Source organism: Chamaea fasciata, unplaced genomic scaffold, assembly GCF_029207755.1.
Source record: "Chamaea fasciata isolate MVZ Bird 193981 ecotype frontalis unplaced genomic scaffold, bChaFas1.0.hap1 SCAF_1, whole genome shotgun sequence".
Classification (NCBI taxonomy): Eukaryota; Metazoa; Chordata; class Aves; order Passeriformes; family Sylviidae; genus Chamaea; species Chamaea fasciata.
Genome location: NW_027094086.1, coordinates 96,755,232 through 96,767,926, shown reverse-complemented (window position 1 = coordinate 96,767,926; position 12,695 = coordinate 96,755,232). Strand labels below are relative to the sequence as shown.

General features: G+C 40.8%; 1 long non-coding RNA gene across 1 annotated transcript; it reads left to right on the top strand.

Annotated features, from left to right (window-relative positions):
* The first annotated feature begins 7,418 nt into the window (after positions 1 to 7,418).
* On the top strand, positions 7,419 to 9,578 carry LOC136300986 (uncharacterized). The gene is made up of 3 exons (XR_010723819.1): positions 7,419 to 7,466; positions 7,987 to 8,260; positions 8,738 to 9,578. It is a non-coding gene; the product is annotated as an uncharacterized lncRNA (long non-coding RNA).
* The last annotated feature ends 3,117 nt before the right edge of the window (positions 9,579 to 12,695 follow it).

The window sequence follows — 12,695 nt, the reverse complement described above, 5'->3', positions numbered from 1 at the left end:
ATAGCTGCTATTTTGTTGACCACATCCATTGGAATCTGATGACATCCATCTTGTCATTTTACTCCTTAATTCTGAATTTCCTGGGCAGATCCCTTAACCTCACTTTTTTTAATGGCAAAACTGACCTTCAGGATTATCTGGATTATGTCCTCCCCTTTCTTAAACGCATCCTCTGCTGAGTTGTCACATATGATGATGTCACCAATGTATTGCAAGTGTTCTGGATCTTCACCCTTCTTCAGATCAATCTGCATCTGTCCATGGCAAATAGTGCGGCTGTGTTTCCACTCCTGGGGCAGTTGGTTCCAGGTGTACTTTTTCTACAGGTGAAAGCAAGCTGTGGCCTTGGTTTCTTACTAGAGGAGTGGAGAAAAATACATTAGTCGTGTTGAAGGTGACACCATTTTGCTGCCTTGGACTCCAGTTCATACTGAAGTTCCAGTATGTCCAGCACAGCAGCACTCAGAGGTGGTGTGACTTTGTTTAGGCCACGATAGTCCACTGTCAGGCTCCACTCTCCAATGGAACTTATGCACCGGCCATACAGAACTAGCAAAGGGTGAGCAGGTCTTGCTGACCACTCCCTGGCTCTCCAGAGGATGAGCCATCTCATGCATGGGGATCATGGTGTCCCAGTTTGTTGTGGTACTGTCAAGTACATTGTTGTGGTAGTGATTGCTACCTACTGTTTCTCAGCCCTCAGAAGTCCCACAGCAGAAGGCTCTGAGCTGTTAAAACCAATATGATCACAGAAAAAGACCATCTAACTAATTAAAGTTAGAAAGTGGTATGTTTATTCACCGGTGGGTGGCATCGGAGTCATCTCCGAAAGGCGTGACCACCCCGAACAAGCTTCTTTGCCCTCTATTTATTTTACAAGATCTTACATATAATACATATGCATAACCCCAGCACCTCCCATCCCCGTTCAGTATTAAAATGAGGCTATTAGTCCTTCACACATGCGCAATTCTTCTCTTGAATTGGGTCGTGGTCTCAAACTGGGTCAGTGGTCTCAAGGGATGAAGTCAGAAGAGTCTTCATTAGGTCTCTATGACCCTCTGGCACGATCCAAGGTCCCCTGCTTCAGGATTGATTGATATAAACTCCAGGTGCTGGCCATTGTCCTTACTGGTTTCAATCTGTTCGTAAAACGGTTCACTTACCCCACTTTCTTTGATAAACATGCTCATAATATAACGATTAGCTCTAGCTTAAGAATCTAATAATCATTAACCTACCATTTACTTATCTAACTTACACCCTGATCAATATAAATTGCTTCTGACTCTTAGCTAAAATCTTAACTCTTTAAAATCATGATTCAGCTCCACTGAGAGACCAGGCAAAGTGTTCAGCTGTCTAATTTCCTCTGTCCCCACAGCAGCTATCCCAAAAGCCCAACAATAACCTTTTGGGTCCTTGAAATGTCCTCTCCTGAGGTAATCTATGCCAAGGATGCACAGTGTCTCTGGACCAGTCACTGTTGGGTGTTTTTGCCATTCATTCCCTGTCAGGCTCACTACAGCTTCCAGTACAGTCAGATGTTGGGATCTCCCTCTCATCCCTGGATTCTATCCCTATATATCTTGATGGCATCAGGATACATTGTGCAATGGTGTCAACTAAAGCCTCATACTTTTGGGGATCTGATGTTCCAGGACATTGGATCCAAACAGTCCAATAGATCCACACCTGGCTGGAGGCAGGGCCCTTCTAGTTCTGGCCGTGGTAGTCATTGCTCACATCTTGTACATATGAATTGGAGGTCCCTTCAAGAGCATTGGAAGTAATATCAACCCTCCTATTCTGTCTGAGGACTTACCCACTGGAACCTGAAGTGGCATTTATCCTTGAAGAATTTCCTGCAGTAATTGTACTTCCTCTCACACACCAGTGCTGCTAGGACAGAGATGGGTTTTCCATCTCACCTCCATATGTCCTCTCCATGGCAATGCGTGTAAAACCACAGGTTACCTCATGGTGTGTACTTTATCACTCATGCAGGGCTCTCGGTACCAATAGACAAGACTCTGGTCCGTATTGGTGGACCATGGTACATTTCCTCTCTAGTCTGCTCAAATCCTTTAAAACAGTCTACAGTCTTAGACAGTCTTTCCTTGTTGAGATGCAGGTCAGTAGAGATGAAAAAAGATGGTCTTCATATTACTGGAGTTGAGTAGTCTAAAGCTACTCAACTGTTCTCCTTTCATTCGCATTAGTGCTAATGATTTGGTGTACAACAATGCACACTCCATATAATCTTCTACCAAATGGCTTGTGCATGGTAGACTGGACCACATATGGATCTACAGAGGACTGCTCATTATTTGACTCGCTATAGACTACCTGCAGCAGAGCTATTTCTCACAGGTACCAGATAGCTTTCTCCATAGCATTCTACCTTCTTGGGTGCCCAACTAGATCATCCTTGAGAAAATACCTTTCCTTCACACTTGATAGGAGTTGACTCCAGAGGCTGAGAGTTTCTGTCCTCTTTCCCAATCCCCTTGTTAATGTTCATATTCTGAGACAGAATCCCAGTTGCTTGACTTCACTATCATCTATTTTCATAACGTGGGCCACAATATCCCAGCATCAGAGCAGCCAGGTCACTAGTGGCTCACTCAACTGGCAGCTGAAATCTTTTCGCATATCTCACAGCTCACCCAGGAACAGGTGATGGCTTGAGTTTCAGCTTTCATATTTTCTGGATTCTGTACTGCATTGGTATATAACTCTGAACTTCATTTTGAGTAAGTTCTCTTCACAGTGTAGTTAGACAAAACAATCCTTTTCCAGCCTGAGAACCAAGGTCACTGTTGCAGCTTCAGGCCCAAAAAGTATAAACAGCAGTGAATTGAGGGGAGCAAACTGGGAGGATGGGACTTCATAACCTGAAGCTATAATTGGACAATTAATCCCAATATGCAAATAAACTGAAACTTATAAAAGTGTGAAAACATGTGACCCGGTGGCCTTCTTGGGTGGAGCCATGGCCAGGCTCTTGCATTGCAAGAAGTACACCTTGTACATAAGGTATATCCTTTCAAGGCCTTTTAAATAAATATCTACTTTATTCCTCTAACACTGTCTAGCCTCTGTTCCAGGTAGACTCTCAAGGCATCACAGGGATTGGGTAATAATCTTTCTTCCCATCTCTTCCTGTTCTAAGTGCCCTGTTTCCTCTTAATCCCTCACTAAGCAAAGTGATTCATCTTGGATTTCTTCTTCTGTAAAGCAGCAACTCCTACTGGCACAGTTCGTTCCTCTGGTTCAGCCTGCAGTTTGAATGGCCACAGTGCCACTCAAAGTGTTGGTCTGTTTTCCTCCTCTTTCCCCTAAGGGTGCTGTCTAATACTGAGCTGTGTCCAGTAAGGAGTAGCCAGGGCACAGCACAGTGCAGTAAGTTGCTCCTCTCTGGAACTGCTGCAGCATTCTCCTTGCAAATATTCTCTTGCTGTATCAGGGTTCTGCAGTTGGTTCAGGCCTGAACTCCCAAACCATTGTTGCAGAGACTTTCCCTTCATCCTGGCTCATTTTCTCCCACATTTCAGACAACTCATGACTATACACCCTTAGAACAGATCTCTGAATGACCTTCCTAGAAATCTCTTTCTTGACTCCAAACATGGTGCAAACTAAGAAGACCTGGGAGACATAGTAACAAGTACATGCTTTTCATAACATCCAAAAGAACTGAAAATTATCAAAAGCTGTTTTAACAGGCCTGAAGGAGGAAAAGGGGGTGAAAAGCTGGGGAAAATCATCCTCCCCTGTTCCCCCCACTTGCTGGGTATGATTATTAATGAATTTCCAGAAGTAGCACCTGAGTACAGAACAGGAGAACAACACTGAATATACATCCAAAATTACCTTCATTGCCCCTGATGTTATAATGTCATAAACAGGTATCACACAGTACATCAACAAAGCAACCCTTACCCCTCTCCCTGCTCTGAAAAAGAACACTGGGAGGAGCACATGGCAGAATATATACATGTTCAAGTACCACACCCACATGAATAGACCAAGCAACATCACACAAACGCTTAGATAAAAATTGTTTCCAACTCCCTCTGAAAAGACCTTTTGTTACCTCAACCCTTTGCGGCCCCGTATTGGTTGTCAATTAAATGTTGTTACAGTTTAAGCCCAGCTGGAATTTAAGCCCCACACAGTAGCTCCCCCTCCCCCACCACCTCCAGTGTGTGTGTGTGTGTGTGTGTGTGTGTGTGTGTGTGTGTGTGTGAGAGAGAGAGAGAGAGAGAGAGAGAGAGAGAGAGAGAGAGAAGGCAGAGGAGTGGCAGAGAGAAGGCAGGGATTATAAATTTAGATAATAAACAAAAAAAAATGATGATGGAACATTCATGCACCACCTTTTTCTTCCAACCAAACACACATCCTCCTCTTTTTGGAGCGGAGAACCCCTTAATTCCCAACCCCCCAAGCAATGATGTGCAACAAGCCTGTCAGTATTCAAGGAGCATTTGGACGATGCTCTTAATCAAATGGTTTATTTTTAAGTAACCCTCAAGGAGCAAGGTGTTGGACTCAAAGATCATTCCAACCTGAAATATTATATAAATCCATGATTCTATGATTTGCAATGAATCTATCATAGACAAACTTTGAGAGAAGGTCTGATTTGCACATTCTTTCTTTCTTTTTTATTTTTTTCTTTTCTGACACACAGTTGTTTGCATTGCTTTGCTAGGGGGAATGACACAAATCTTGTCATGTCAGTTACACATCCATCTTCCCCTCAACCCCTTTATCCAGAAAAACGACACCATTTGAAAACCAAGTATTCGTATGTAACATTGCATGTCACTAGAAAACTCTTATCAGACATAAAAGATCTCAGGCACATGGTATGATTCTTGGGGTGTCCTGCATACGGCCAGGAGTTGAACTAGATGATCCTTATGGGTTCCTTCCAACTGAAGATATTTTATGATTCTATGATTCTATGATCATGCCTAATATAAAACTAAAAGGCATGTTTCTGAAATTCCTTCTGAGATGAAAGCTGATGGCAGTTACTTTGAGAAATTAAAATTAAGTAATACAGTTTAAAAAATTTATATATCTAAACTTTGCTGCAACAAAGTTTAGAAATTTATATTTTATTTTATGTTTTATAAGATTTATATATCTAAACTTTGCTGCATCTGAGCCTCAAGATGGGACTAGGAAAAAAACCCTGAAAAACACAAAATGAATGTGGGAAATCTAATTTTTTAATTTTATAAAACTTCCACTTCTGAAAGTTAATGTTCTTTTTCTGCCTGATAAAATATGTCCAGTTCTGTACAATAGTACAACAATAGTGTCACCTGGTGGTTAAATTTACTAGTAGTGGTCAATCAAATCCATACAGAAAAAGGCTATTAAACACTGCAAAATCTCTGATCTAAACTGCTGAGTGAATTATTTAAATTCATGAGCAATTTAATGCTAATAACCAAGCTGTGATGTCATTAATTATAGTATGTATCATGGCGCTAGTATCATGGCAGTGGGTCAGGAAACCAGTAACTAAGTACTTTGTTATGGAAAGTAGATAGTTGGCCTCACATGATTCTTCCAGTAATTGATTCTACTGCTTTTGCTTTGAACTAATCTTTCTATCAAACTAAATAAGGTATTTCAGAGGTAAGAAAATACAGAGGGAAAGAAAACATAGATACACAGAGCATAGATATACAGAGGATTTTTAGTGGAAATATGGCAGATTTTGGCTTCTAATAGCTAAGGATAAAGAAAAAGTAGAAATTAAGCATTATCAGGGTTTCAGTTGGTACTAAACCAGAAATTAAACATGTATGTTGCTATTTTAGTTATAGAAAACAAACTCAAAGAAAGATAACTTCATTTTGGAACATATTTAGATGTGATAATCCTTAATCATTAAACCTTTCATAACATGATGCTGATCCTTAAATTTCAGCATTCTGCACAGATAAGTTTTGTCATTGCAGCAGAAGTATAATGTGTTTACTCTAACTTTCAACTGCTTAATTTTTATAAAATCCATTTCTTAGATGTCTATAAAAAAGTGGAGTCATTAATTAGATTTTATAACCTCTGGGAAAACTGATACATTCACAGCCATTTCCACGACAAGGAAAGGATTGGTTTCACTCATTTAGCCATTAATATTCTTTCTCTCTTGCTTCTTATCCTTCCTTTGAGCATAATATCAAGTACTTGATGATTATACTCTTTATGACTCCACTTTATTCACTTTTCCAAAGAAAAGTCATGTGCATCCAAAGAGTTGTCTAATAATGGAAAATTCTGAAGTACTGATGACATAAAATTATCTGTTACTTAGGAACAAGAAGGCTGTGAATAATTAATTCCAATAATTTCTTCCCTGATACGGCATTTCTCCTAATGTTAGAAAAATACCACTTGATTCTGCCATGCAGGAATTTCAGTCTTCTGAACATCAGTCAGAAACATAAGATGGGCTACAGTTTGAGCTGATCAACTATCAAAATGGGCCTCTGGTTATGAAAACCACATTAGATCTTTAAAATCCATTCATTTACCACACAACTGCAGTTTTCTCTTGCTGGAAGCAGTTTTTAGGCAGTGGCTCTGTGAACTCAGAGTGCACTTTGATGTCTGACTAATTCTAAGTTGCTGCAAATAGGTGAGACAATGCATCAGTAGGAACACTGATGTTTTGGGGTTTCCATGTTAAAAAAGCAGATCAGATGCTGTGGACACTCAGGTTCCTCTAATCTCTTGAATTTCTCAATCCAAGATGGATTCAATAATTTTTATATTTCAATTCTCTAAAATGAGGAAACTTTACTCATGCTGCTGAATGGCTATTTTGAGGTCTTTGTGTTCAAAGTTCTTTGAGGCTATATTTTACCATTTTAGTGCTGTTCTTCTGTCCTGCAACACAGCTTCAGAATAGACTGGGAGATGTTTGTTACCCTTCTCCTTGGATCATCAGCTACATAAGAACTTAAGGACCTGGAGAGAAATATGAATGGTGAAGAAGATAAACACTTACATGTTACTTAGCCATAAACTGTAGCCACCAATAAATTTCCATTACACGTTATTCATTTGCTTGTGTTCTCTACAATGTATGAAATCAAAAGAGTACAAGTTTTCTTCAGGGAAATTACTCCTTTATGGGCTATGATTTTTTACAGACAGAAAGCTGACCAAACAGCTTGCTGTGGTTTAACAAAGTCTGGTTTTCTGCTGGGGGTGGGGGGTGGGGGGGGAGGGGAGGGGTGGGGGGTGGTTCCCCGCGGAGACCTAGTAGACACAATCAGCTGCCTAGTTTTGAAGAGTCAATCAGCTGGCTAGGCTTGAGGATTGAAGATTGACACCTGGTTAAGCTACTCAAAAGAGGTGAACACACTTCTGTGAAGACACACGTGAAAATGAACAAAGCCTGGGAAAGCACTCTTGGGATTCCAGCTTTTGGTCAGGTAACTAGCTGGGCTGGGCCAGCCCTGCGTGGCCCCCACAGACGGGCCAGGCCATGCCGGGCTCTGCTATGGTGTTGGTCCCTTGCCGGGAAACCCGCCAGAACCTGCCCTGGTGGGGTGGCTGGGGCCCCTTCTGGGTAGGGCCAGCCCCCTTCCTAGCAGAACCCCCCACAGTCCTTTTTCCGGTAGTGCTGCCAGGCCATGCCAGCTAGGGGGCTATTTCAGCACTGGGAGCAGCCATGCGGCCGGGACAAGCACCGGGAGTGGCCCCACAGTTGGTGCTGGAGATGGACCTGAGGCCAGGAGCAGCTGGGGCCAGGGGTGTCCACTGCCATCTTGGACTGGTAGCAGCCACGAGGCCAGGACTGGGCGTCCAGAATCAGCGCAACTGAGACAGCAGCGCACAGCTGTAGCTGCTTCAGCAGGGCTTGCAATTAACTTTGTTTGTTTAGTTGCTTTTAGCCAGCCATGCTGCAGACAGAAGGACAAAACCAGCAGCAGCTGTTTTTCTTGTTTTCAGCACTTTGCATGAAGAAAAGTGCTGAGTAAAGCCAGCAGCCAGCACAGCTCGTACAGTGTCGGCAGAGACCATGTGACCAGCAGCAAGAGGCACCGCAAGCAATCCCTCCATTGCAGAGCCTGGATAAGATTAACCTTTCATATTGCAGAAATCTATAAAAACTGTTTCAATTGATAAAGCTTGAAAACAAAGGAACCTGCGAACACTAATTCTCTCCCAAATCAGGAAAAGGAAAGGGTGAAGACACATAGAGAAAACAACATAGGACACTGAGGTCAGTAAAGAAGAAGTCAAATTCTAGATGGGAGGGGACTGAGATGCCTTAGTCTTGGGCTGAAATTCTTTTGTGAGGCTATGGTGAAGGTATATGAGACTTCATTTCTTCCCTATAATTCATGAAGTGCATGGGGGAATGCAGCATTCACCCACAGCCCATGAGAAAAAGGCACTCGTGCTGGAGTGTGTGGATGCTGAAAAGTTGTAATCCAATCAGAAGCTTGAACAGAGAGAGATGAGGGAGATAGGAAACTTTGCCTCAGAGACAGAAGAAGAAAAAAACCCCCTATTCCCAGAAATAAGAGAATTTTTTTTTATGCTAAAACAGCTCATCCTTAAAATAATACCCCATAAGTTTAATTGGCCATGACATGGCCCATGAAATGGCCCATGAAATGGCCCATGAAAGCAGCTTTAGGAAAGCTGCAAGACACAGGAGGGACTTTCACACTGTGAACATATTTTCCTTTCCCAGGTGGCTGATTCTGTGACATTGAAGCCACAAGAAAACTGTTTCTTGTGGAGAAGTCTCCATGGCATGGCAAGAGAGACTCCTCTCCCTAAGTGGACTGAAGAAAGATTATTTTAGAGATGGTAAACTGAGAAAGTTCAGGTTGTAATAGACATACTGTATAAAACTCGTGTATTAAAATTGTGTGTGTAAAATTATACATTGGAATTAAAAAAACTGGATTCTTGGAGATGGTCTTAGGGTGTCTCCAAGAATTACAAAGTCTTTTTTTAGCTTGGAGGTGCCATCATGACATTTGCAACATAACAGAAGAGATAACGTGAAAACGGCTCATTAATCACCGGCGGGCCACATCTTCGCAGCCACTCAAGGCTCTGATATCGATCTCGATGGAAACTAGCAAATGATTTCATCAAGTCTCCCAACAGAAAATTCAAAGACTCTTTTTTCAAGACTTTCTTACAGTTCTTCAGGAAACCCTTTCAAAAACATCCCTCGGGGGATGAAAAACATTTTGGCAGTTGTGCTATTTGCATGATGTCATGTTTAGGGCGAATTCATGTTCTTTGCGGCAGTCGTTTTTTTTGCCTCAGAGCAGAAAAACGGTATAAAGTTCCTACCCTGAGACCCTGAATTTGTGGACAGTACCCCGGAGAAGCACCTTTTGCTGCTTCCAGATTGTCCACCCAGCATTCGATCGATGTTGTCCTGATTTATCGTAGCGTCTCGAAATTGGTTTTCGAAAATGTTAAATAAATCTTTGGATTTTTGAATTAGCTCGTGATTGTTTATAACAAGGTTTTGTTTCTTTATGTTGTCAGCAGGAAATAAAAGGGGGTATGGGGAGAGGAGAAATGTTCTGAAGGTTTATTCTGATTTTTTCTTATCATTCTTCTTTTTATTCTATTAATAAAGTTTTCTTTATACCCTTTGAAGTTTTCCACCTGTTTTTCCCTCCTCCTCCTGGTCCATGCCTCACAGAAGGAAAAGAGTAAATAATTTCTAGTGTGTGCATGGGCATTTGGCTAGCATTTGACCCACTACACAGCTTTAGTCTCTTTGATCTCCTTAGATTATTACAGTACAGGTAGTAAAGCTTTATTTATGAAAAAACAATAATAATTTCCTACAGCCTCATCATTTTGACTCTTTTTCATCATCTGCGAGACCAGAGTGTGGGTTCTGCTTCTGGCTTCCCATTACTGTCCCCTGGTTTTTTTGTACCTTCTTTTTGATTTGATCTTACTCATGTTGGAATGCCGCAGAAGAGGAGAAAAAAACATTTAGCTTCCTAATTGTTTTCAAGCCACTGAAATCAGACAGGTCTTTGACAAATGTCAGTAAACCAAACAGTTGCTTTTTCTGAACAGAAATTTAAACACCATTTTGAAGTTAGATTATGAAATACATTTATACCACTTTTTTTTTAAACTTTTCAAAAGGACAAGCCTAAAGAAAGAAAGGAAATATAATTAAAAGATATTTTGAAAATAAAAGGAAGCATAAGGCCTCTTTTACTTTGTTTAGTTATTCAGTTACCCTTACTGGGAACATTTTGAGCTCGGAGGAACTCATCTGTGCAACAGAAGAGAAGATCAGAAAAAAAATCTGCTTGTTTTGGTTTAGCAGAAGTCAGGACTTCAATATACACAACCTAGCTTATTGATTTCTTTTTTCCTATTGTGTGGAAGCATCAGGGCTTCATCTAGTGTTCACAGAGAAAATTACAGTTAAGAAGAATAAAACATAAGTCAAACCAAGATACATAGCAATATTTTTAGTCCAGACAATTTCCTTTTAGATGTTGTCATGAACAATGTCCCATACTTTTTACAAAGTTCAGGCTGCTGGTCACATAGATAATTTACAATATTACTCATCCTACAAAATATACTGAGAGAATGCCTTACTCTGTAAATCATATGCACCTAGTCCAAACTGTGGAAATTTGATAAAGTTTCCTTGATTTTTTAAATTGTGTTTAAATGAGTCTATGTATAAACATAAACATCAGTTAATGTATAGACATGTTCAAATACATATGAAAACTTCATTTGGTTTTAATTCTCCCCTTCAACACAGCTATGGCTCACAATTCAAGTGGCTTGAGCTGTCAGTTGGTCAATGATTTCAGAGTATGTTATATCCTCTACATAAAGAGCAGTAGGAAAGTTGTTTGCTGTCTGATTGTTTCAAAAGAGCTAAGCCAGTTTAAGAATAGGATGCCAATCTGCTCCTGATTATGCTGACATCTAAGGCCAGTGAAAAAACCAAAGAGAACCTTTTCATCAACTGTATTGGGCTACTCCTAAGATGGTACAAAATGTACTCAATACTGTTTATAAAGGCAAAATCTGAACTGTGCAAACAGTAGAAGATTCTTATACCTTCCTACAACTTGCTGACCATTAAAAGCCCTGAACATTCTTAGTTCATTTTCAAAGCAGACCCAGAAGGTTATTTTCTAAATGGAGCAGGTCAAGATATAAAGGAAAATAACTTACTGATGTCATGACATGAATCAGAGGCCTCAAAATTATCGAAAGTAAGTATAGTATGGAAATAGGAAGTCATGATTAATAGGAACTTTTAAGAAATTACATTTTCAGGTATCCCCCATTCTAGAATAATTTTTTCCTTGCAAATATGACTAGAGTTCTCAGTATACCCAGAAACAACTTTTCAAGATGGTATTATTACAATTGTATGCTTCTGTTCTACCACTACACATTTTTCTTTTAATTTATTTTCTACCCTTGTTTCACTTTTAGAACTAGCAAGGACTGTCTCTCCCTTCAGCAGCATCCACTGAAAGGAATATATTTTTAAATACGTTGAGTGTAGTTTCTAGTAGCCTGGTGTTGGGGGTTAGGTTTGTTTATTCTTTCTCTAAAGAATTTTTTCCCCTTAAGTTACCAAGGAGACCAAGTGTTAGATACTTGAGAGTACTTAACCAAAACAAAGAGGTGGACAAAAGTGGAAGGGGGAAATAATGCAGGTAAAAAACAGAGCTTGAGGCAGCTGCGAGCTCTTCTTTTTCCGGCGTTCGGGGAGAGAGAGAACGGCTGTTGCTGGCTAGAAGAGTTTCACTGTAGCCAAAGGGATCCAGTACTGAGAAATCTACTATCACCGGTTCGGCCTGAATCCTGAGTTTTCTCTGTCACCCACAGGAGCTGGGCCAGTTCTGCCTCGCCTTCGGCTTCTTTGGCGCTGCTCCTCTTGCTACAGTGTGACCCTGCACCCCCTGCGCTGCCAAGACATCCTGCCCCTGCCTTCCGAGACACCCTGCCATCCCAGCTACCAGCCCAGGACTTTTTCACTATTTCAGCTTGGTGCTCTGAAGATCCTGCAAGGACACCAAAACCAAACTGCCCTGGGTTTTGTGAAACAAAGCCCTCAAGGTTCTTAGTACTGTTTTCGTTTGTTATTAATGCTGTAGTTGTTTAGTAGGTTTTTTGTGTGTGTGTGTTTGTTTGCATTGTAATACATACTAGTAAAGAACTGCTATTCCTATTTCCCAAATCTTTGCCTAAGAGCCTCTGATTGTAATTTATAATTGAAAAAAAAAAAAGGAAGTGAAGGGGGGGGGGGGGAGGCTTACACTCTCCATCCCAAAAGAAACTGCAGTTGTTTTTTTTCATTACCTGGCAGATACCTGTCTTCCCAAACCAAGACACCTGGTAATTTTTTTCAGGAGCAAGCCTATTGCTGATATAGATGATTAGTTTATATTGTTGCACTGTCCCTGGAAAATGTGGAAGGGACACTGAGTTCAGAGATGTCCTAGTCCCCAAAATGAAAAAAAAAAAAACTGCAACAAAGTCTGTATCTGCCACATTCTTTTCTCTCAAAGTAACTGTGCTGCGGTAGAGGAACCACTTACCTGCACTCTTTACATCCCTACTACCCAAATGTAAATATGATCATGGACACTGATTTTACACATTGGATATAGTCATAC